Source organism: Papaver somniferum, chromosome 9, assembly GCF_003573695.1.
Source record: "Papaver somniferum cultivar HN1 chromosome 9, ASM357369v1, whole genome shotgun sequence".
Lineage (NCBI taxonomy): Eukaryota > Viridiplantae > Streptophyta > Magnoliopsida > Ranunculales > Papaveraceae > Papaver > Papaver somniferum.
Window position 1 is genome coordinate 51,135,349 of NC_039366.1, and position 22,716 is coordinate 51,158,064.

Sequence of the window (22,716 nt, forward strand, 5' to 3'; positions counted from 1 at the left end):
TTTACATATAATAGAAACATGGCCATATCAGGAAACTCAACGGATCAGACGTTTATATAAAACATATAGCGAACCGATCCGTGCCGTGAGATGACGAAATCGATGGTCGGATTTGTAAGGCTACACACACCACTTTTTTTTTATAATAGAGACTAGGACTTAACCCGTGCCGTAACGGCACTCTGTACATGATCATACAGAGGAATTAACAAAGTACATGTCAACCATAGACAACCTTGGGAACCAAGTTGCGCTGCACAATCCATTGATTTTGCAGGAAAATGAATCAAGTACTTACGACTAACATCACAGAAAAAGGAAAAACATTACTTCATACTTAAACAATTCCTTAACATCTTGAAAGTAAGATTAATGGATTTCTGAAGGACAAATGTATTGAGTTTTCCTTGTCTACACTCATCTCTGCTCTACTGCACCGCTTGAAGAACCAAAAAAGCATCCTTTACATCAGTAACACTATTACCGAAACAATTTTGGGCCAAAGATGCACACATAACTGAATCGTAAATCTCAAAAGAAAAACAACATAGCCGAAATCATCAATGGCAAGACTATATTACAACCTACGTTCTCCAATGCCATGTAGTACTGCTTCATCGTCAGCAGCAGCCATATCCCTGTTGTATAAATCATTACAATACCCTATATTTTCTGTAGCAGCTAATGCAAATATATTGAAGATGAGTATGGTTTTGAAATACAATCTGCTGGACAAATATTACGCTGGTGATGAACTAATAGAAGAGAGCCAAGGCCTCCATCTCCTCCTCTTCTACTTGCGGCACATGATAGAGTTTCCCGTTTTGCCACTGATCTCGCTTAAAGATAGTTCCTTGGAAGAAAGATATGAGTTTGGTATGGCTCCCAACCTTCGACGTGGTTGATACTCGGCTTCTCAAAGGAAAAGAAATACAATTCAAAGGAGCAGCAATCTATCCTATAAATGATCAATTAAAAAATATAAACATGCCAAGTTCCAAATGACCGCCTAAAAATTAAGGAAGAGGCCTTGAAAACCCAACTATTGAAAAACTTCAAAAGGATTTTATCATTAGACAAAGGTGTAAGATGATTCGGAAATTTGATATAAGCAAATACCATATTGAAGTGGCATGGACAGATGGATGTATCGAAGCAAAGTGAGTATCTGCAATATCCGTTAATTACATGAGGGGGATCATTCCGTCCTTGTTAGTATCTGAAAATTTGGTTCCGAACAACAAATTACAGGCACAATATCATAACTATAAAGATCCATAAAGCATTTAATACATTTAAATAGCAACAAAGATTTGGTTCAAAAAACACTGTAATGTACAATTTTTTACCTTTACCAACTTTCCTCGGAACCTATTTGCAAGAATATACCTGTGTTAAAAACATTTGTATAAGTTCCACAAATTAACCAGCCACTTATATTTTTAATCAGATTACAATCTTTTAAAAAAAATTGGGAAAAGACACAAACAAAGCTTTCTTCCAGATTCAGAATTTCCATTTCGAATTCTAATGCTTCTTTCTCTGTATACTATTATATGCACTCTATTCCAAATTTCAAAAAGGATTCATCAAATTTATTTTCTTTTTGACCCAAAATGTGCTTCGCGTGCCATATCTTCATCCTACCAATAAATGTTGTTCTCAATACTATATGAGTATGAGTAACATCACATTAATTAAGCTGATGCAGTTGTTCTTAGTTAAAAGCTACCTGGTCTTAGTAAGAATCCCCACCCTATGTCGGTTCAAATTTTACGATAAAAATTTATATATTCACTAATTATTCTTCCTATTTAGCCAAAAAAATCACCCTTCCAGCAAAAAATGAAGTATCAGAATTACGAAGCATATGAGGTAACATTGTAAAGCTGAGCCTTACGTCGTCCACTCTTTTGGTAGTCCCATGTTCCATTATTAGACCCCACCAATTCTAATCCTTAACTCAAGCAGTTGTTACTCCCATGCCTCCATTAAAATTCAATTTCTAGACGCCCTTGGGAATAAAAGGAAATTTCTGACCATCAGGACCGATCCCTGCAGAACTATATTAAGGAAAAACGAAAGAAAAAAATACAGGTGCACAAATGATAAGTGCCAAAAATGCTATACTGATTTAAAGTAATATTATGGTAGACTTTATGGCCCATGCCGTAATTGGAAGTTTTAACTTACTATAAGCAAAAGGGTCTAGGGCATATTACGAAAGAAGTTGTTATGAAAGAATTTCTGACTTTGAGCCGACTTCGCAGATGACTCAATCAAGCTTACTTCTAGTTTTCATGGTTAATTCGCTTTTCTCTTTCTTGTAGCTAAATACAGTACATAGCCGAATACATAGGTACATAAACTTTTACCCTCCCCATGAATCCCGAGAAACGACACAACTATTTTAGCTGGTGATTAAAAATGACATAAGAACTCGAAAACGTATCCTAGATGAACATGTACTTCAATTTATATAAGAAAGTCTTGCTTGCTCGGGTGGCTCATATTAAAAGGTTTGACCATTAACTGCATGCTAGTTTACCAACAATAGAAACCCCAAATATGGCACATAGACAATATCATACTACTTATACAGTATCCACTTTAACACTGCATCACTTGGAGTACCAGCTATTTAACAAATCAAATGATGAGAGTATAATGACAAAAAAAGGTCATGTTAAATATGGCATTTTTCTAGGATTGCGGGGATAAAATAGGATGCACTTGTGGCTAATAACTCCACTGGACCTATATGCACATTTTCTAACTTTAACTCAGTATGGTCAAGTCCATGCTTATGTAAGTAATCCACCTGAACGTAATAACTAAAAAAAGAATGGTAAAACTCTACATTTTGTGTCTCTGACAAACAAAACAGAAAAGAAAAACATTTGCACTAATTTAATGCAAAAGGAAGTTGAGGCCTGGCTAAGGAGGCCCTTAACAATTCATACGGGAATAACAGTTATATTACAAATATTAGAAAGGATTAACCAAAGCCGTTGATTTATCTGTTGGGAGGACAAATTTGGTAGGCAGTCACTCTGCATATTTACAATCTTGTAAAAGTTAAGGTCTGCTGGTTCTAACTACAAAAAGGTTCATGTCTTTGGCAGCAAAAGTATTTGGGTCTTCTACGAATTCATCTCCTGTATTCATTAAGGATGAATTTGACATGTTAACTAACTACAGTAGTGCTAAAGCAAAATAATTAGATGTGGCCTAGCACAAGGTACCAATGCCTAAATAAATTTATAGTCCATCAAAGGAGATAAGTGAAGTATAGATTAAGTATGGCAGTAATGTTCATCGCACCAAGAAAAAAGTAAAGCCATAATCTTTAGCCATCGCTGTATATTAACTGTACTTATAACTTGTAAATGAAGGCATTTTAAGCAGTTATGCATTGAGTAAGTTACCCTTGGCTAAGATATGTGCACCTCGGAGATATTTGTTTGATTGTGTTTTCCGCAAACACCAAGGAAATCTCAACGTGAGAGATAAATAAATCCCAAAGCTCCATAACTGCAAACAAACAATATTAGCATCACGCGAGACTTCATAACAGAAGGTAATTGAACTTATAGATAGTAATTCAAACTCAGAAATTGTAACCCGTCATATGGTCGATCATGTATGAGTTACAGGAAAATATCGATATCGAAAGAGATCAATTGATGAAGTTACATACCATAATAAATTCATCAATGTAGATAAACCCGTCCCCATTCTCTGATGTTACCATAGCTGCAGGGATCATATACATAATATTTCAAACTCAAGAAAACCAATTGATCACATATCTTCTTACATTTTACCTCCTCTAGAGCTTTAGGAATTCTATTAGCCAAATCCAAGCATACTGATTCTTAGCTTCTAATTAAACCCCAATAATTCCAACACATATTCAATCTAAAAATCAGAAATTAAATCAACCCTACAATGACTAATCAATCAAATTCCACAAAAAATTAGAAAAAAATTAAAATTAATACTCATTGGGTCAGCATGCAGAAATACCATTGATGGTGGTGATTAACGAAATAACTGAGAGTATTGAAATTTCTTACCCGCTTTTCGAAAGGTGGGTTTGTATCAGTCACTGGGTATTTTCTTTGAACACTGCGCAGATTTGTTGATACAAATCCCCATTAGTAAATCCCCTTTGACGGAATTGGCATTAACAGTTTAGATCCCGAAGGCACTAACAAAGCTTGAATCAACTTGAACTTGAATTTCAGAAACCTTGAATCAAGGATTTATAGGTTTGAAGTCAGGGTTTCAATTGTAGGAGGAAACGAAATAATGATATTTCTGACACTAATTTAGTTCCGATATTCATCTTCTAATTATTATTCCATACATCAAAATATAAAAATGGAGGAAATAAAACCCTTGTTAAAAATTTAAGAACGACAGTGAATCATAGTTCGAAGAGAAAGAAATGATATCGTCCTCCATTTTTGTGTCTGTGTAACTTCTACTACATTAGATTTGGAAGTGGGTAAGACGTGAATGAATTAAAAGAAATAAAATGTTTTAAATCACCACATATTCACTGTATTTTCAACCGAACCCATCTAAGCACCACATATTCTTCAACCTAATCCCTGAATTTTACATTTACAGTTCAAGCACAACCATCTTTCGTTCCGTTTCAGTTGCAGCAACATATGAGACAGAAAAAAATCTACTAAAAACCTCCCATCTTCACCGGCTCATGAATTCACAGCTCAATCAGTGGCGCTGCCATTCTTCTTATCTCTGAAACGTAGGTGGGATGTTAAATTAATTCAATAGAGAAAGAGTTAATTCGGTTGGAATCAAATCGAAGACCTAAAATTATCAACACAATAAAAATCAACTTAAAATTTAATTAAATTGATTTAAGAAACCTTTAGCTGAAAGTAGAAAAGAAAAGCCTAAGAAAAACTTCAACTCTCTTCTACAGATTTAAGTTAGACATGGATATCAAAAAAATCCAATCTTCTACAGATGAAGAAAATGAAGTTCAGAGATTAAGCAGCGGTGGAAAATGAAGAATTTGAGGTTTGAGGTTTTTTTGCGGCTAGGGAGGGAGAGAGAACGATTCGTTGGTTAATCATTCATCGATCATTACTCACAAAACTCTTAACGCATACGTGCAAAAGAAGGGTTAGGTCTGGACAATAACTCCACACGTGTTGTAGGGGTGGTTTGGAGAACCATAACCCTTGATTTATCTTTGTCCGGACAAATCCTGACCACCACTAACGCAGGCAAACTAGCTTTGTTTTGTACCAATGATTGTGTTGGATGGGACCCTAATGAATAAGAAATATACTTGTTTTTGTGTGGTGGGGTATTTATAAAAGTTTTAATATTATAATATAATCAGTGAGACCCTTTAAATATAAAAATATATTAGAATAATGAAAAAGTAGGAGAGAAGAAAAATTTTTATATATATATATATAAAATTACTCAGAGATAAAGAGAATATCGCTGGAGATAAAGAAATATTGTAACGATAAAATCTCTGTCGCTCGGCAAAGCAATAGAATCTCTATCGCTCGCTGGAAACTCTATCGTGTATGCCTATATGTTATTCCTGACATATTGGCATATGAATTTGACAGTTAGGCATACCCATAATGGGTGTATATATGACAAAACTTGATGGTTGACATATGTATAGGAATAGGCCTAATGACTAATGACTAATGAGAGTTATGACTGGCAACGTAGTAGAGCACTTTAATCACTAAGATAAGGTGATGCCATGCTTTGCGCAAACCTGATATGGGCAGTGACATCAGCCATTTGGGTCCATTTTTTCGTGGAATCAATTTTTGAACAGATGGAAGGGAACCTTACCTTGGTACCTTCCATAAAGAGGTCCTACTACTTGGCCTGCGACGAGGCGAGCGTGATAGGAGACAATTGACCCTACTATGAAAGATGGGAATCTAGATACCGGATTTATTATTTCTTGGGAGCAAATGGTAAAAAGTTGATGTAGTGCAGACTCATCATACACTTTTAATTACAAGAACAATGATTAGTTAGAGCAAGTCCAATGAGACACATCTATTAGAGTGTTTGGCGGGCTAGGTGGATGATCAAAGTTAATTTTGGGCAGTGGACAATGGGTTTATCGAGACAAAGAAATTCGACGTTGCAGTTTGAACCGAACGGCTCCAACTGAATCGATACTCGGCTCCAACTCAGACGAGCCTCGGTCCTAGTTGAGACGAGCCTCGGCTCAATGTGGATCGACAACGGTAAATTTCCAACAGCCAAAAAACGGCCACATTTTCCAATTCCCTATAAATTCAACTCAACTTCAATCTTCTCTACTTACAACAACTTCTTTTATTTTCTACATAATATCAACTCAAATCCGATCTTCTCAACATCTTTTCAACTCAAATTCAATTTTCTCTACATCTTAAGGAGGGAAGCATATATATTTGGTTTTGATTTTTGATTAGTTTTGGACAAGTGACTGATTGAGGATTTTCTTTTGGATTTGATATGGATTCTCTTTAAGTAAAATGAACTTTAATTAATTGCTGAAACTCAAATATTGGATGCAAGTATTGCATACGTTTTGGAGGAATTGAAAATACAGGTGAAAGAAAATCCTAAATGCAATTTTGGATGCGTTGGGCGTTCGTACCTTGAACATCTAACACCTAAAATGTCGAATGTCTCAGACGTCAAATGCTTTGAGACAATTTTCTTGTATCACCGGCATGCTCGTCTTGCCATCCGTATCAGCTAACTTGTAGTATCCACCACCAACAGACTTGGTAATCATGAAAGGTCCTTACCAATTGGAATTCTTTGCAGAATGAAGATTGCGTTTAGTTGCTTTGAGAAACAAATTTCCTTCTTGAAATTTGTTAGGCTTGATTGCTCTTACTCTGAATATCTTACGCTGGTTTGGCATTCGTTTACAGTTGGATTCCATGCTCATTCAGTCATTAAAACCTTCCGATCTTGTGGCACATATGGACACTCATGCAAGGGAGAATACCAAGATACTCTTTGTTGCGTTTGGACATCATTTCAGCAATGAATTTCCCAGTGAGATGCTCGATTCTGAGAGGTTCCATATTCAACCACTTGGAAAAATATTGTTGTGGCGAAGCTATTCATTCATAGCGCTTCACAACAAAAGAGTTGCTAGCAGGATTAAGTCCCCATGCTAGGAGAGCATGTGAGAGAATATATGCCATCGATATAAGAGGAGTAAGACTTGCCTGAGGATGAAATCTCTTGAGAAATATCAATGCAGATTCTCCAGGTTCTTGCTTCAGTTTCATTAGAGCTCGAAATTCCTCCAGGTGCCCTGATGGAATGTCCACCAAATCTTCGAAAATTTTCTCGTCAGAGAAGTGTGCAACCGAAAGCGCTTCATCAGTAGTTATCTTTTCAGCATGGATCCACGTCCGTCCGAGGATCATGTCATATCTGGATCTTCCCTGATTATGTGAAACTTGGTTTCTGTCCAGGTTGCACCAATCTTCATTTTGAGAATGATGTAGTCGTATGTATCTCTGGGTATTCCTCCATGAACCCTGATTGAGATGGGAACATGAGTAGCTTCTTGTCGAGTGATGCCTGATCTCTGAGGGTCTTCAAAGGTATAATATTGACAGCAGTGCCAACATCAACCAATGCTCTCTTGAATTCATTTCCCTTGAGATTGACTGTGGTGAGAAGTCCCCAATCGTACATTTCCTTGTCTGTGGCTGAAGGTTCAGGGAGCGTTTCTGGAGTGGACATGCGTTTCCCTAAAACTATGTGATTCAGAGCCGTGAACATGTCCTTCATTTGATCCTTTAACAGATAAAGAAATTCACATATATGCTTGATCAGGGATTGAACTGCCTCTTTGACAGGTTGTTCGGAGAGAGTGAAAGTCATAATTGGGAGAAGATTCCTGTGTACTCCTTCAGTCCCCAGATTGAGTTCTCCTGAATCGACATTTTCCTTGAAGATGCGCTTCAAAACTTTGCAATTGCTTGTTGGATGACTGACAAACCTATGAAAACGACAATAACGAGGATTCTCCATTTCCTCCTCAGTCGGTTCTTTCCTGATGTAAGGAAATTTGATTGCACCATCTTGGATCCAAACTTCTAATAACTCAATCACCTCTTTAATGGGAAAAGGAAAGTCTGGGTCTCTCAGGTCGTTTTGCTGACGCTGAGTCGGTGCTTGTGCATTTTCAGTTGGTTATCCTTCCTTAATGCTTCTGAAGGAGCCTGGGATGTTGGAGAGGCGTTCTTATGATGTTTTGTTTCGGATTTTCTCTTGCTCCCTTCAGCAACAACATTCGTGGAAGGTTGAAGGTTGTATTGTTTATTGAACATGCGTCTGTTGTTGCCTTGAGTTTCCCGTGGTTCCTCGACTTTTGTAGCTATTTCCCTTTCCAATAAGGATGGAGCAGTAGTTGCTGACCACTTGGATGCTTCATGAAGCTCTGAGAAAGTCTGGAATCAAAGATTTTACAGTAAATCTCTGTAGACCGGGATCATTCCATTAATGCACAAGTCTACCAGTTTCTATTCAGTGACATTTAGGTCATGACAATCTAAGGCTTGGATTCTGAACCTTTACACATAATCGTTCGAATGCTTATTGTTCTTCTGAAACATCCTTTTCAGATCCGAGAGAGTAACTTGTTCCGAGACGAAAAAGTATTTTTGGTAGAAAACATTAATCATTTCTCCCCAACTGGTGATGCTTCCTGGTGCGATGTTGTTGTACCATGTGTATGCTCTTCTTGTCAGAGACTTTAAAAATTCCTTCAGACGTACGACATGGTTGTGCTCATGTTCGCCCAACGATTTCAGGAATCGAGAAACATGTTCTCGAGTATTGCATGTTCCATCATAGTGCGTGAATGTTGGAGAAGTATAACCCTTCGGAAGAGGAATTCTTTGTGTAGCAGCGGGGTATGGACATTGGTGACGATGGACAAAGGATGTCTTTTTTTTCCCGCGATTCTCCAAGAGGCGCTCCAAATCTTCACGAGTGATGAAACTTGATGGCTCTTTCGCTGGTGGATTGTCTGCAACACAGACTTCATCATCCTCTAGGATATGGATTAGGGATATTTCAGGATCAGCAGCTGAGGATGCTTCCTTGGCTTTTTTCTTTTTCCGCCTGACGTTGGAGTTGAGCTTGTTCAGGCGACAACTTATCTATGAGATTCTTGAGATGAATGCATAACTCTTTCTGTGTTGTGGACATGTCTATTTGATTCTTGGAGAGAATTTTCTGAATCTTCATGAGATCAGTTATGGTAGGTGGATTTTCTCTGATTTCTTCAGGAGATCGGCCGAAGAGAGGGTTATTTCCGATGTTGGTTTGAGGAGGGGTGGTATCAAAAGCGCCACTATTGGAAATGGGAGGAGTGACTGGAGCACCACCACTGTTGCTAGTGCTAGCATTGTTTGGGTTAGGATTTGTAACTGAGCCCGACCTAGATATGATCAACCATCTTTGAGGAATTGAGATTGCAACCGAGAGAATGATCTCACACTACGGTCGCCAATCTGTTGATGGGTGAAAACGATTTACTGTTTTTTTAGAAAAGTGGAGACTCGAGCATGCACGCGGAAACTCTTCGACCGAGCAAATTGCTTAAACCTTTTTTAAACAGATGCACCACACGAGAGTTCTTTAATTTCGAGAGATCAATCTGTAGGACTCCGGCCTAAACCAAGAAAATGTTCGTTCCAAAGTCAATTCGGTCACAAAGAGGGATGGGGGTCAATCTGCAGGAGAGAAGCTGAGAAGTATGTGTGAGATCAATGATGATCATGGATTGTGAATGTGTTGATAAATTTTGCAAGTTGGTGAACTGTTGAGTTCGGATGAGATAAGTTCTGATCGATTGAGTGATAATTTCTTATTGGTCGAAAATTATTGTCGTTCAATCGTTGATTCAGAAACTTATTTATATTGCAAGAATAATAGACACATTGATCCCAGTAAGTGTGATGGTTGCTGTGGGTGAAGAAGTGGGAAAGTAGGAAATCGTGGTTAAACCAGTTCCACGTTGTGCGTAGACTTGATTGATTGTCTAATAGACACATTTTTGTGTCTAATTTGTCCTCAATGTCCGTATTGTTGCAACTCTATTTTTGTACTAATATTGTGTTTTTATGTATTTTTAGGAAATAAACATTTTTGGAAAATTCGGCTCGAAAAGTTGATTTTGGCACCCGGAGGACAAGTGTTATTCGGACTCTCTCTTTTGGATAAGGGGTAACTAATTACTAAGGGGCACCCCCAGGTCACCCCCAAGGAAGCTGCTATTCGCACCCCTACTCTGGATAGGGGGCTACCAGTTTCTTCCCCATTTGAACCGAGTTTTGGCGGGAAAAATAGTTCTTCACCTGCGTAATTGTTGAAGCAAATTTTGGACGTGATATAAGGAGATTCAAGGGCTAGTTTTCATTGGGTTGGACCTGTTATAGCCTAACAGGGATGGTATGGGTGTTCGAATCGAGTTATTTGGGCTGGATAATCGTGGGATGCAAAAAAGGGAAGATATTCTCAAAACAGGGAAGATATTCTATTCTCGGAATTTTTGGATGGAAGATACGTGCATGGGTCGACTGTATTGGTTGGAAAAAAATTCTACAGCTCAGAGAAGACGCGTGAAAGAGATAAACCAGGAAACAAATCCCGTAACAAGTCAGAAGAATAAAAAAAATATATCGGAAATATTCTCTTCACTGCCAGATTATATTGAAGTTATTACAAAGATTTGGTCGACCTGTTGAGTATAAATAGGTTGCTGGGGTTGAGGAGAAGGGTGTCGAGAGTTTGGGGAGTTAGCAGAGACAAGAGAACGAAGAAATCACGAGTTGCAGGAAAAGTTTTCTGCTGCTGCAACTCAAGAACATGAAGAATGGACGTCCAGGAACCGTCGTTCTTCAACAGTGACAACGACAAGTCTTCGTGGGTCATAGGTGTGGGTCTTAGAACCACAACGACAATAGCACTTCTCTTTTATCGTTCTTGTGTGACGCTTCCTGTGGGTCGCACATTAGCTGTTTACACCATTTTCTCTTCTTCTCATCATTTGTAAACCATTTTTGAGCCATAATAAATTATTTTGAGAGCATTTATACTATGATGAGCTAATTCCCTCGTAACCAATGAAATGGAGGAAGCTATATACGCAACATAAATGGGTAACTATTTCATTTAATTATATAATTCACCTAATCGCTGCTTTTGCAGAGTTTTAAATTGTTTGAATGATTGTCTTAATTATTTGTTATTCAGTTTGATAAGTTATGCTTGGTTTAATCTCTTGATAATTTATGCTTAAGATTTACAAATAATGTTTGAGAATCTGTATGATTGATAGTGAATTAAAGATAAAAGAGGACTTAATAATTGAATAGAGTTTTGAAATATTTATCATTCAATTTTGCATAATAGTGGAATCTAGTGTCTTGGTTACCTCTCGCACCCATTGTTAATAATTTTGTATATAATTTTATTAAATCTTTAAATTTAATCTTCACAAGTCCGAGAGTTTGAACCTCATTACTACAACCACAATCAAAAATATTAATCATTTTGGCGCCGCCGACGCGGATTTGTGCTTAGGTAGAATTTTTAGGTTTTTATTATTTTTTATTTTTCCATTTGTTCTTTTTACGTCTCTTTGGTTGTGTCTTTGTATTACAGGCTTGAAGTTGGATACTAAAGACCTTGGAAACAAAGCTTAAAGCTAAAAGAGAAGGAAAAAAGACAAAGCAAAAAAAATAAAGAAAAGAGAGAGAGAGAAAAAAAAGAGAGAGATTTTTATTTTTTAAGAGACTTTCCATTTTATTTTATTTTTGGAATTATTATTATTATTTTTTGTATTTCTTTTCATTGGACTGGACTTTGGTCAATTTATTTTAATTTTAAACCCTACGGAAGGGTTATATAAAAAAAATATTTAAATATAAACTATTTGCAGGGAAGGACGACGATTACAATATCGTCTCGGCCCCTCGGGTTCGCACACTGACACCGGAGTCAGTGGCCCGAGTCGACTACAGCGGTTCTTCGCCCGTCTGGTACGGGAGGTAAACTTCTAAACACCCGCGAATCTCCTGTCAGCGGGTTTACTGTCTGCCTTAAGGTGATTATATGTTGAGGACTGAACCGGCTGCTTTAATTTCCTAGTAAAGGGAAAGAACTGTCCATATAAGATAAGGGTTCGGATTTCATCACCGTTCCCTTCTTGCCCGCCTTAGGAAAACGAAACCTAACGCGAACCCAAGCTTAAAATTTGATTAGAACAAGACCGATAGGGTAACGAGCTTGGTAGGAAAATCTTTAGAAAAATATTGGTTACTCTTTTAAGCATACTTCAAAGTTCTTGATGGTTTCTATAAGTTGAATGCGTGACTGCGCCGCCTTGTAATACCGGTGAGGCTTTGGGTATCAAAGCTCCACTGAGCTTCCTTCGCCTCGATTCAACTTACATTAGCTCGGATTGATTCCAAAGGGGTGTGCTCAAGTTGTAACGAATTCCTTTTCGAAGGAATAAAAGCTGGTCTAGAAAACAATCTAAGTGGAGCCATCATGCTTTTTGTTTGCCAGAAATCAGTAGGTTTGATTTGGTCGAGTCATCCTTGTTTGTGATTGTATAGAATTCCCTTGTAATTAAGAATGTCGAACTGGTATGACAGAATCCAATACAATGAGTATCGATCTGAATTTGAATATGGACATCATCATTTTTATGACCATGGTGGGAATAGTAGTTGGGAACGCCAACCTTTTCAAGGTTATGGTTCATACCATGGTGAGCCCAATTACTATCCACACGCGAATTGGTCTTACGAGCAAGAAAATCAGGAACACTGTAGTACTGGCTACTCGTTTTTGGAAACTAGTCTTGATTATGATATTTCTGAACCTGTTCCATCTCTAGAAGAGACCCAACAACGGATTGAAAGGACGTATAAATGTTTAGTTGCAATGAATAGTTCAAAAGAAGAGTGTACACGATATTCAGAGATGATAAAAGAGAGTGGTAAACGTATAAGTGTTATGCTCAGTGAAATTCAGGCACGTCTAGAGGCAGAAAATGAACAGTTGGCTAATGTTGCTCGAAATAATCTAAATTTCCAAAATAGGGTTTCTAATTCTACCCTTGATATCAATAGTGAATATTTTCCTAATTTAGAGGACGAGGCTAGAATAAAAGACACTATTTATTTAGATAAGGTTCAATCATCTTTGTACTATTATGATGATGAGGATAGTAGTAATGAAGAATCTGAAATATGTAGGCATAGTGATCAGGAATCTATTAATCCAATTGAGCTTTATAATGATTATATTATTTCTAGTTCAAATCCAAATAATTTTTATGATTATTCACCTATTCAAAAGGACGAGGATTTGATTAGGGATACCACCGTTTTAGACGATGTAGTTTTTCCTTTTGATTACGAAGCTGATAGTGGTTTAGAGGAATGGGTTTATTCCGAAAATGCTATTTTAGAGTCTAGCGACTTAGAAACATTAGTATTAGATGAAGAATATATACCCGTAGAGATGAGTAAAGATGCACTACCTGATAATAAATTAGAAGAATCAATTGACCATTTTCAAGAATCTAATGATCCAGAAATTAGGGAGATTGTAACTAGTCTATCTAGAGACACTGAAAACTCTAAGTTTGGGGGTGATTATCACCTTCCTAGTGCCTTACCTTTAACTCTCAGAAAGTCCCTTCACTTAGGACTTGATATCTCTGCCTCGAAAATTTTACAAGATTACCTTCATACTCGTTTTCCCGAACCTAATGCTGTCCAGGAAGAAGTTCAGTCGTTAGAAACCCATCCTCTGGTTGATGTGGTTTGCCCAGGCTATGATCCCCAGATTGACTTTGTTTTCCCACCAAATAGTTTTCTTCCAACTGTGGGAACGTTTATATTCCAAATGTGTCGAATATTAAGTTGTGAGACTAAACCTAAATGCTTTAGGAAATTAGAATCGACACATTTGCTTAAGAATGACCACTACTCTCATTGTGGTCAATTATGTAAGTCAAATCTTATTGACTTAGAGGATTCTCAGTTATTTAGGTTATTATTGTGCGCTTCTAAGATCATATTTGAGTTTTTCCAGACTCTGGGACCTAATGATTCGGATCCCACCTATGAAGAAACGCAGCCAATGAAAATTTTCTATTTAGACCCTTTCATAGAACCTGAACCTGAACCACAATTAGATATAAATTTCTTAATCAGGAAACTAATTAAGGGCATGCTAGTCTTGTTCACTTTCTTGGTTCATTGTAGTTTCCTTTGGTCATCTCTATTTAGTTTTGAAGACCCACAGTTATTTCGACTGTTACTTTATGGTTCGAGTTGACTAATCCTTTCCTAATTCTGGCTGAAGACTTTAAACTTAACACTTCTTGGGAGGTATCCCATGCTCATGCAACACGGTAATATATTTCCTTAACTCTTTCGCTTCAAATGGTAACAGTTTCTCCTTGTTCATGCTTTTAATTTCATCTTTAGAACATTGAGGACAATGTTAGATTCAAGTTTGGGGGTGTGGGAGAAAGTTCTTAGTTGCAATAAATAAGCTCCAGAGACTAGAAATTTATGCTTATTAAGGATTGCACTAACTAATCTAAGTGGATGGAAGCATTTTGATTGTAGGAGTTGAGGAACCAATCTGATTAGATGTCAACATCTAAAGAGTCTATTCATAAAAGCACAGAGCTCAGTTGTTAGGAATAACATGATAGTTTCACCATATCTCGTTGAGTCCTTTTCACTTCTTTTTTTTTGATGTTGTTTTCTTTTTAAATATGTTTCTAAGTGATTTGGTGGGGATCACGATTCAAGTTGTTACCAATGCTAGGGTGAATTAGAGTGATTGAGATACCATGAAGAAAAAAAAGCTGAAAAAAAAAAGTTGAAAAAAAAGAAAAAAAATAAAAATTGAGACCATACCATTTGACCAAAAGGAATAAATTCAATAAAGTCGACCACTGGTACCCTTGTATATGCCAGTTGTGTTGACCTAGAGTTAGGTTATCGACCACTGGTACCCTTGTATATGCCAGTGTGTTGATATTAGTCAGACTAGTATCTCAATCCAGTAGGATAGGTTCATTTTGGCGGAGGCCTTCAGACAGATATGGGAAACGCCGGTCACTTAGTAAACATCAAAACCATCTATGCTTTTCTATATTCATCTGCTTGATCTATCCATGTGATTAGTTTTGACTCCGGATATTGATGTCCATAGTGCGACTATCTGAGTAGAGTTCTGTCACTTATATATGAATTTTAGTATGCTTGAGTGCAAACTCGTGTACAACAATTGGAATTTCGCATCAGGGTACTTCCTCTTATAGTCAATAAGTATGCCAACCAAGGAGATTCTTTAGTGCCTTGCAAGGTTCTGCATATATAAGCTAGGGTCTGGAGTAATGGTTTTGTGGGCACACCTCTGGTAAACCCTCCCGAGATTAACTCGGTTTTATTTATTTTTTATTAGTTTTGCTCGAGGACTAGCAAATAATAAGTTTGGGGGTATTTGATAGACACATTTTTGTGTCTAATTTGTCCTCAATGTCCGTATTGTTGCAACTCTATTTTTGTACTAATATTGTGTTTTTATGTATTTTTAGGAAATAAACATTTTTGGAAAATTCGGCTCGAAAAGTTGATTTTGGCACCCGGAGGACAAGTGTTATTCGGACTCTCGCTTTTGGATAAGGGGTAACCTAATTACTAAGGGGCACCCCCAGGTCACCCCCAAGGCAGCTGCTATTCGCACCCCTACTCTGGATAGGGGGCTACCAGTTTCTTCCCCATTTGAACCGAGTTTTGGCGGGAAAAATAGTTCTTCACCTGCGTAATTGCTGAAGCAAATTTTGGACGTGATATAAGGAGATTCAAGGGCTAGTTTTCATTGGGTTGGACCTGTTATAGCATAACAGGGATGATATGGGTGTTCGAATCGAGTTATTTGGGCTGGATAATCGTGGGATGCAAAACAGGGAAGATATTCTCAAAACAGGGAAGATATTCTATTCTCGGAATTTTTGGATGGAAGATACGTGCATGGGTCGACTGTATTGGTTGGAAAAAAATTCTACAGCTTAGATAAGACGCGTGAAAGAGATAAACCAGGAAACAAATCCCGTAACAAGTCAGAAGAATAAAAAAAATATATCGAAAATATTCTCTTCACTGCCGGATTATATTGAAGTTATTACAAAGATTTGGTCGACCTGTTGAGTATAAATAGGTTGCTGGGGTTGAGGAGAAGGGTGTTGAGAGTTTGGGGAGTTAGCAGAGACAAGAGAACGAATAAATCACGAGTTGCAGGAAAAGTTTTCTGCTGCTGCAACTCAAGAACATGAAGAACGGACGTCCAGGAACCGTCATTCTTCAACAGTGATAACGACAAGTCTTCGTGGGTCATAGGTGTGGGTCTTAGAACCACGACGACAATATCACTTCTCTTTTATCGTTCTTGTGTGACGCTTCCTGTGGGTCGCACATTAGCTGTTTACACCATTTTCTCTTCTTCTCATCATTTGTAAACCATTTTTGAGCCATAATAAATTATTTTGAGAGCATTTATACTATGATGAGCTAATTCCCTCGTAACCAAGGAAATGGAGGAAGCTATTCACGCAACATAAATGGGTAACTATTTCATTTAGTTATATAATTCACCTAATCGCTGCTTTTGCAGAGTTTTAAATTGTTTGAATGATTGTCTTAATTATTTGTTATTCAGTTTGATAGGTTATGCTTGGTTTAATCTCTTGATAATCTATGCTTAAGGTTTACACATAACGTTTGAGAATCTGTGTGACTGATAGTGAATTAAAGATAAAAGAGGACTTAAGAATTGAATAGAGTTTTGAAATATTTATCATTCAATTTTGCATAAGAGTTGAATCTAGTGTCTTGTTTACCTCTCGCACCCATTGTTAATAATTTTGTATATAATTTTATTAAATCTTTAAATTTAATCTTCACATGTCCGAGAGTTTGAACCTCATTACTACAACCACAATCAAAAATATTAATCATTGTCCATCCACTACTTTGCTAAATTCTTATACTGCTTGCACGACTTACTCACATATCTCATCGTGGGTGTACACATGTGCCGTAGGCCGTCAGATCAAAAACCTAGTGAATATCCCCCCATGTGACGTGCTTGATGTCTCATGAATGTGGAGTCTGCAAGGAAGACGTGTATTTAATTAGTCAGTTGTTGACTTGACTAGACGATGAGTCGAGCATAATGAACGAATGTGGTATGCTCTGAGACTCATGGATTGAGCATGAGGTGTCTGCTGGACAAAATAATGGAAAGAAGTTGAGTATTGATGAATTGTTATATATCATTTTACCAATTGAATTAATAATAATGTTTTGATAACATGAATCGACGAGCGTCCAATGAGATTGCTCGATCATGGACTTGTTAATAGGAAATGCTGTTGAGCTCGTCATGACGAACCAAATGAAATATTAATATCGTATCAGTGGAATTCTCGAATGTTGATAGTTGAATCAACATGAGGAATATTGCTCGGTCGAGCAATTAAATATTGATAGTTGAATCAATATTACTAGAAGTGAGTTATGGACCCAGTTGATCATGTATTTTGCTAACTTAAGCAATTTAGTGTTCATAGATGAGAAAAATAAATATTGCTAGTTTAAGAAAATATTGCTAGTTTGAGCAAATATTGGAATTATTGGTTGCGGGATCAAATAAAATATTAATTAAAAATATTGGTAGTTGGACCAAATATTATATAATTAATTAAAATATTGATTGTTGGATCAACATAAAATTATTGTTGTTTGAACCTGCTCAGAACTATGCTTTGCAGAGCATTTTGATTTGAAACCTTGATCGATTGTTGATTAATGGATGATTTAATGAAAATAAACCATGAGTAAGATAGGGACCGGCTACATGAGAGATGGCGGGACGACATGTAGTACCCAAGTGATCGAATGATCATGCACCAAAGTCCTTTGTAGACCAGTTGGTGAAAGGATGATTAAATGCCCGTTTAATCATTATTAAAATAGTGCTCGTTTGAGCATTAGGTAATAAAACCTAAATATGAAGAGATGAGGACCGACCAAGGGGTATACATCCGGCCCTTGGTGGTTGTGGGACCAATTGATGGTCGATTGATCAAATTCCAAGTTGTTTGGAAAGAGTTTGAACCCAATATGAACTATAGAAGATTAATTATGTCAAAATCATAAAAGGGTGCGAGACCTGCTTTCGCAAGCCAAAGGGCTGGCCTTGGTCAATTAAGGTAGCATGCACGTGTCACCATGTTGTTGATGACTCAATTCCGAGAATTTTGATATTTTTCTGGTGTGCGTTCGAGCAATATTTTGGTTTTTCAGAAGAGTTTGATCTTGACTGGAACTCTGGATTTTGCTTGAATGAGCAAGTAGAACTTTGCTCGTGCGACCAATATTTTGAGAATATTAAAATAATAACATTTTAATATTTGCCTTGAGAAGCCCGGATGGTCATGTGATCATTTGACTTTTTGGTTTTTTGGTAGTTTGAGCAATATTGGTATGGAAAAATTAGGTTTTTTGTTCAAACGAGGGAGTTTCATGAGATGAGAGAATAAATAATAATAAAATAAGGAACTAGAGAGACGTGGGACCGGCCACGGCCAAAGCATGGCCGGACGGCCAATGTGCCCGGTCCCGTGCTCTTCCCTATTTTATATTATTATTTTTCATTGTGTGAGGAAATATTGAGAAATTAGGAGTTTTGCTCAAACGAGGAAGTTTGCCCAAACAAAGGAGTTTTCATGAGATGAAGAAAATAATAAAATAAGATAAAAAATAAAAGGGGAGGCGTGGGACCGGCCGTGGTGGCATGATTGACCAGACGGTGGGCCCGGTTCCGTGCGCGTCTCTCTTTTATTTTTTATTATTATTTTTCTTTCCTATTTTCCTTAGGTTTCCTCGTTCGTCCATATTTTTGCATGCTCGTTTATGCATTTGGGTACTCACTTATGCATATTTAGGTGGTCGTTCGTGCATTATTGTTAAGTACACTCGCACCATTTTCTCGGGGCTTACTCGATGCTGGCCTAAATGCCAGAAAAGTGAATATCTATTATTAATCCATGGAATTCAGTTGAGAACAAGCCATGATACGGAGTAATGAGATAAAATAGATTATTTTCTAGGAATTCAATTGATGAATGTTGCGTTAAAATTAATCTATGAATGGATCTATACTAGCATGCAATATGTCTAGGAGAGTTTATTCGAGAATCGAGGTATGGGATGGTAGAGACATCATACTCGTTCTGAATATTATTCTGTACAGTCAAGGAACATTGAGACATCCTGAAGACGTTAACGCTCTATACTAGCATGCAATATGTCTAGGAGCCGTCCAATCATCATAGATTCCTATACAAAATTGATGAAATATGCGAAGTGTTGAAAGCTCAGTTGAGAGGCTTTAAGGATCACATATTCATGCATGCTCTGAGAGGGTATACATAGTCAGATATTGTGAAATTAGCTTTCACGAATCCTAAATATGAGTTTCACATACGTGTCTAAAGACGTGTCAGAAATATACAAGATCATGATTTTACGATTTTAGCTTTTGTCGAAAATCCACCATCAACGACCAAACCGGAGATCTGTACCTTAACATGGATCAAGAATCCAATGCTTGATGGAAACGTGTATTTACGATTTTTTAAGCACTAAACGGAAATCATTATAGAAGGATGCTCTGATACATTAGGCAAAGATACGATTATATATTCAAAGAATGTGAAGCGTTGAAAGATGAATTGAAAGCTCGGTACGACGCTCTTCCCAACGAACTTCAAATGGATAGAGTAAGTTTTTCAATCTAAATGTCGTTCATCAAAAATTATTTTTTAGTTATTTTTATTAAACAATTCTAACTTATAAATAAATTGATTTCTAAGTACGCTTTGGGTTGCCACCAATATGAATTTAAGTATGGCAAAACGTTTTGGCACAAGGACTGCTATCGTCTCTTAGAAGAAAGTACCTGGCCATTCACCACATATGATTAAGTGTTCAAGCGTGATGTAGTGAACTATGTTATTTCTTTTCCTTTTATTTTAATTTATAGTAGATATATCCTTTTATCGATTCAATAAAATTAGTTCACGAGTTCAAAAGCGAATAATTCCGAACAAGGGTCGTCAACATATAAAGATATACTCTATGAAGACTCTCATGTATATCTGAATGATCGGTTTGGGCCGTCATCTTTTGAGAATAACCAATCAACGACTCCAACTATTATTTTCGAACAGAGTATATTGATAGCAAAGTCGTCTACATATAAGCGTATACAAATGAAGACTTCACATATATAAAAGGGTCATCACCATATAACTATGGATATTAACCACTCTTGAAGCATTTATTGCAAATTTGACAACAAATGTGGTTGAGTCGACCAACCGAATTTTTTTCAAAAACATAATCGTTGGGTCATTAATCTCTATAAATAGAGACCCTTTTATCATCCATTCCTCACCCAAACCATAATTTTAAACTTTCACATTCATTATCATCGATTTATCATCCAAAAAAGAAGAGAAAACACCATGGCTACTCCCTACACTTATGAAGAGAATTGCGGCATTGTTAGAGCTTGGGTGACAGTCAAACAACTCTTTAAAAATTTAGGAAAAGACATTGATCAAGCATCCAATGCTTGGTGGAACCGTGTATTCATCATTTTTGTGGCGTTAGACGAAAATTGTAACTCAAGGACTGAAAAATTGGGGGTACAACAACCTCACCCAATATTTCGATTAGCAATCTGTATGGACAAACTTTAATGTACTTTCAAGAGAATCAACTAGACTCAATCTTAATAAATTATATCAAAGAGTTATATTCTCTTTCTCGATTCAATTCTTACTCAAGCAAATAGAAATCTGCGAGTCTAATTGAATACAAGAGAAATCACTTGAACGGTACCAAAGACCAATGCTCAAGTATCAATCAATTTCAATCAACAACCAAAGTTCGGATGTCCAATTTATTGATTCTAACGCACAACCTGTGATATTTAAATTATATAACAAAATATAATGCGGAATAGAAATAACACATACACCAGAATTTTGTTAACGAGGAAACCGCAAATGTAGAAAAACCCCGGGACCTAGTCCATATTGAACACACACTGTATTAAGCCGCTACAGACACTAGCCTACTACAAACTAACTTCGATCTGGACTGTAGTTGAACCCCAATCAATCTCACACTGAACCAAGGTACAGTTGCGCTCCTTACGTCTCTGATCCCAGCAGGATACTACGCACTTGATTCCCTTAGATGATCTCACCCACAACTAAGAGTTGCTATGACCCAAAGTCGAAGACTTTAATAAACAAATTTGTATCACACAGAAAAGTCTACAGCAATAGATAAATCTGTCTCCCACAGAAATACCTACGAGTTTTTGTTTCGTATTTTGATAAATCAAGGTGAACAGGAACAAATTGATAAACCAGACTTATATTCCCGAAGAACAGCCTAGTATTATCAATCACCTCACAATAATCTTAATCGACGCGGCGAAAGAAGATATTGTGGAATCACAAACGATGAGACGAAGATGTTTGTGACTACTTTTATATCTTACCTACCGGTGATATTAATCTCAAGCCAATAGTTATGATTGTACTCAACACGATAGAATATGCAAGATCAGATCACACAACTACGAGAAAGTAGTATCAGTCTGGCTTCACAATCCCAATGAAGTCTTTAAGTCGTTAACCTGGTTTACAATAAGAAACCTAAGGTTAAAGGAGAATCGACTCTAGCTAATACAACTAGTATCACACATGAGGTGTGGGGATTGGATTTCCCAGTTGCTAGAGTTCTCCCTTATATAGTCTTTCAAATCAGGGTTTGCAATCAATGTTATCTTGGTAACAAAGCATTCAATATTCACCGTTAGATGAAAACCTGATTAGATTCAAGCTAATATATTTCAACCGTTGGATCGAAAACTTAGCTTGTTACACATAAATGAAATGCACGATTTTAGGTTTGTGGAACCGTACCCAAACATGTATATTTTTTTGTTCAACAATAGTTAACCAAATGGTTAGCCATATGAGCACTTTCATATCAACCATATTCTTCTTCACCATAAGTAGTTCAAATGACTCAAATGAACTTGTTAGAGAGTTGTTCAATTGCAAGGAAATCTTATGTAACTATACAAGACACAATCGAAGCAAAAACGATTTGATTCACTCGAATCGGTTCATGAAATTTATAACCATGGTTTGCATTTTGCATTCCTTAGTTAATATAAATATAAGTTCACAAAAATCGTCTTTAGATATAACCAACTTAAATTCGCAGACTTAGTTCGAGGACTTAAGTTCCCGGAAGGAGTTCTCAAACTCCAGCAGAATTTCTCGGGTCGAGAACTTCCGCCTGTTCGTGGACTGGGTCCGCAGACTGAGTTCCCGGACTGAGCTCACAGCTCTTGTTCCGGTTCTCTTGATCAACAAAGTTCGCAAACTTCGGTTCAAGGAAAAAGGACTTATACATATATGTGTTACCACACAATGCTTATATCCATCATTGGTTATATAATCTAAACTCTCATTTCAAT

General features: G+C 37.0%; 1 long non-coding RNA gene across 7 annotated transcripts; it reads right to left on the reverse strand.

The window, feature by feature from the left end:
• Nucleotides 1-353: 353 nt before the first annotated feature.
• LOC113309775 lies at nucleotides 354-5,131 on the reverse strand. 7 transcript variants are annotated; one of them, XR_003340747.1, is made up of 7 exons: nucleotides 4,080-5,131; nucleotides 3,701-3,756; nucleotides 3,429-3,534; nucleotides 1,901-2,055; nucleotides 1,350-1,389; nucleotides 1,120-1,219; nucleotides 354-958 (listed from the first exon to the last, which is right to left on the reverse strand). It is a non-coding gene; the product is annotated as an uncharacterized LOC113309775 (long non-coding RNA). The 7 variants fall into 7 exon arrangements; XR_003340743.1 differs by having other exon boundaries at nucleotides 354-1,219; nucleotides 1,901-3,534; nucleotides 4,080-4,773; nucleotides 4,905-5,131; XR_003340746.1 differs by having other exon boundaries at nucleotides 354-1,219; nucleotides 1,901-2,014.
• Nucleotides 5,132-22,716: the final 17,585 nt, after the last annotated feature.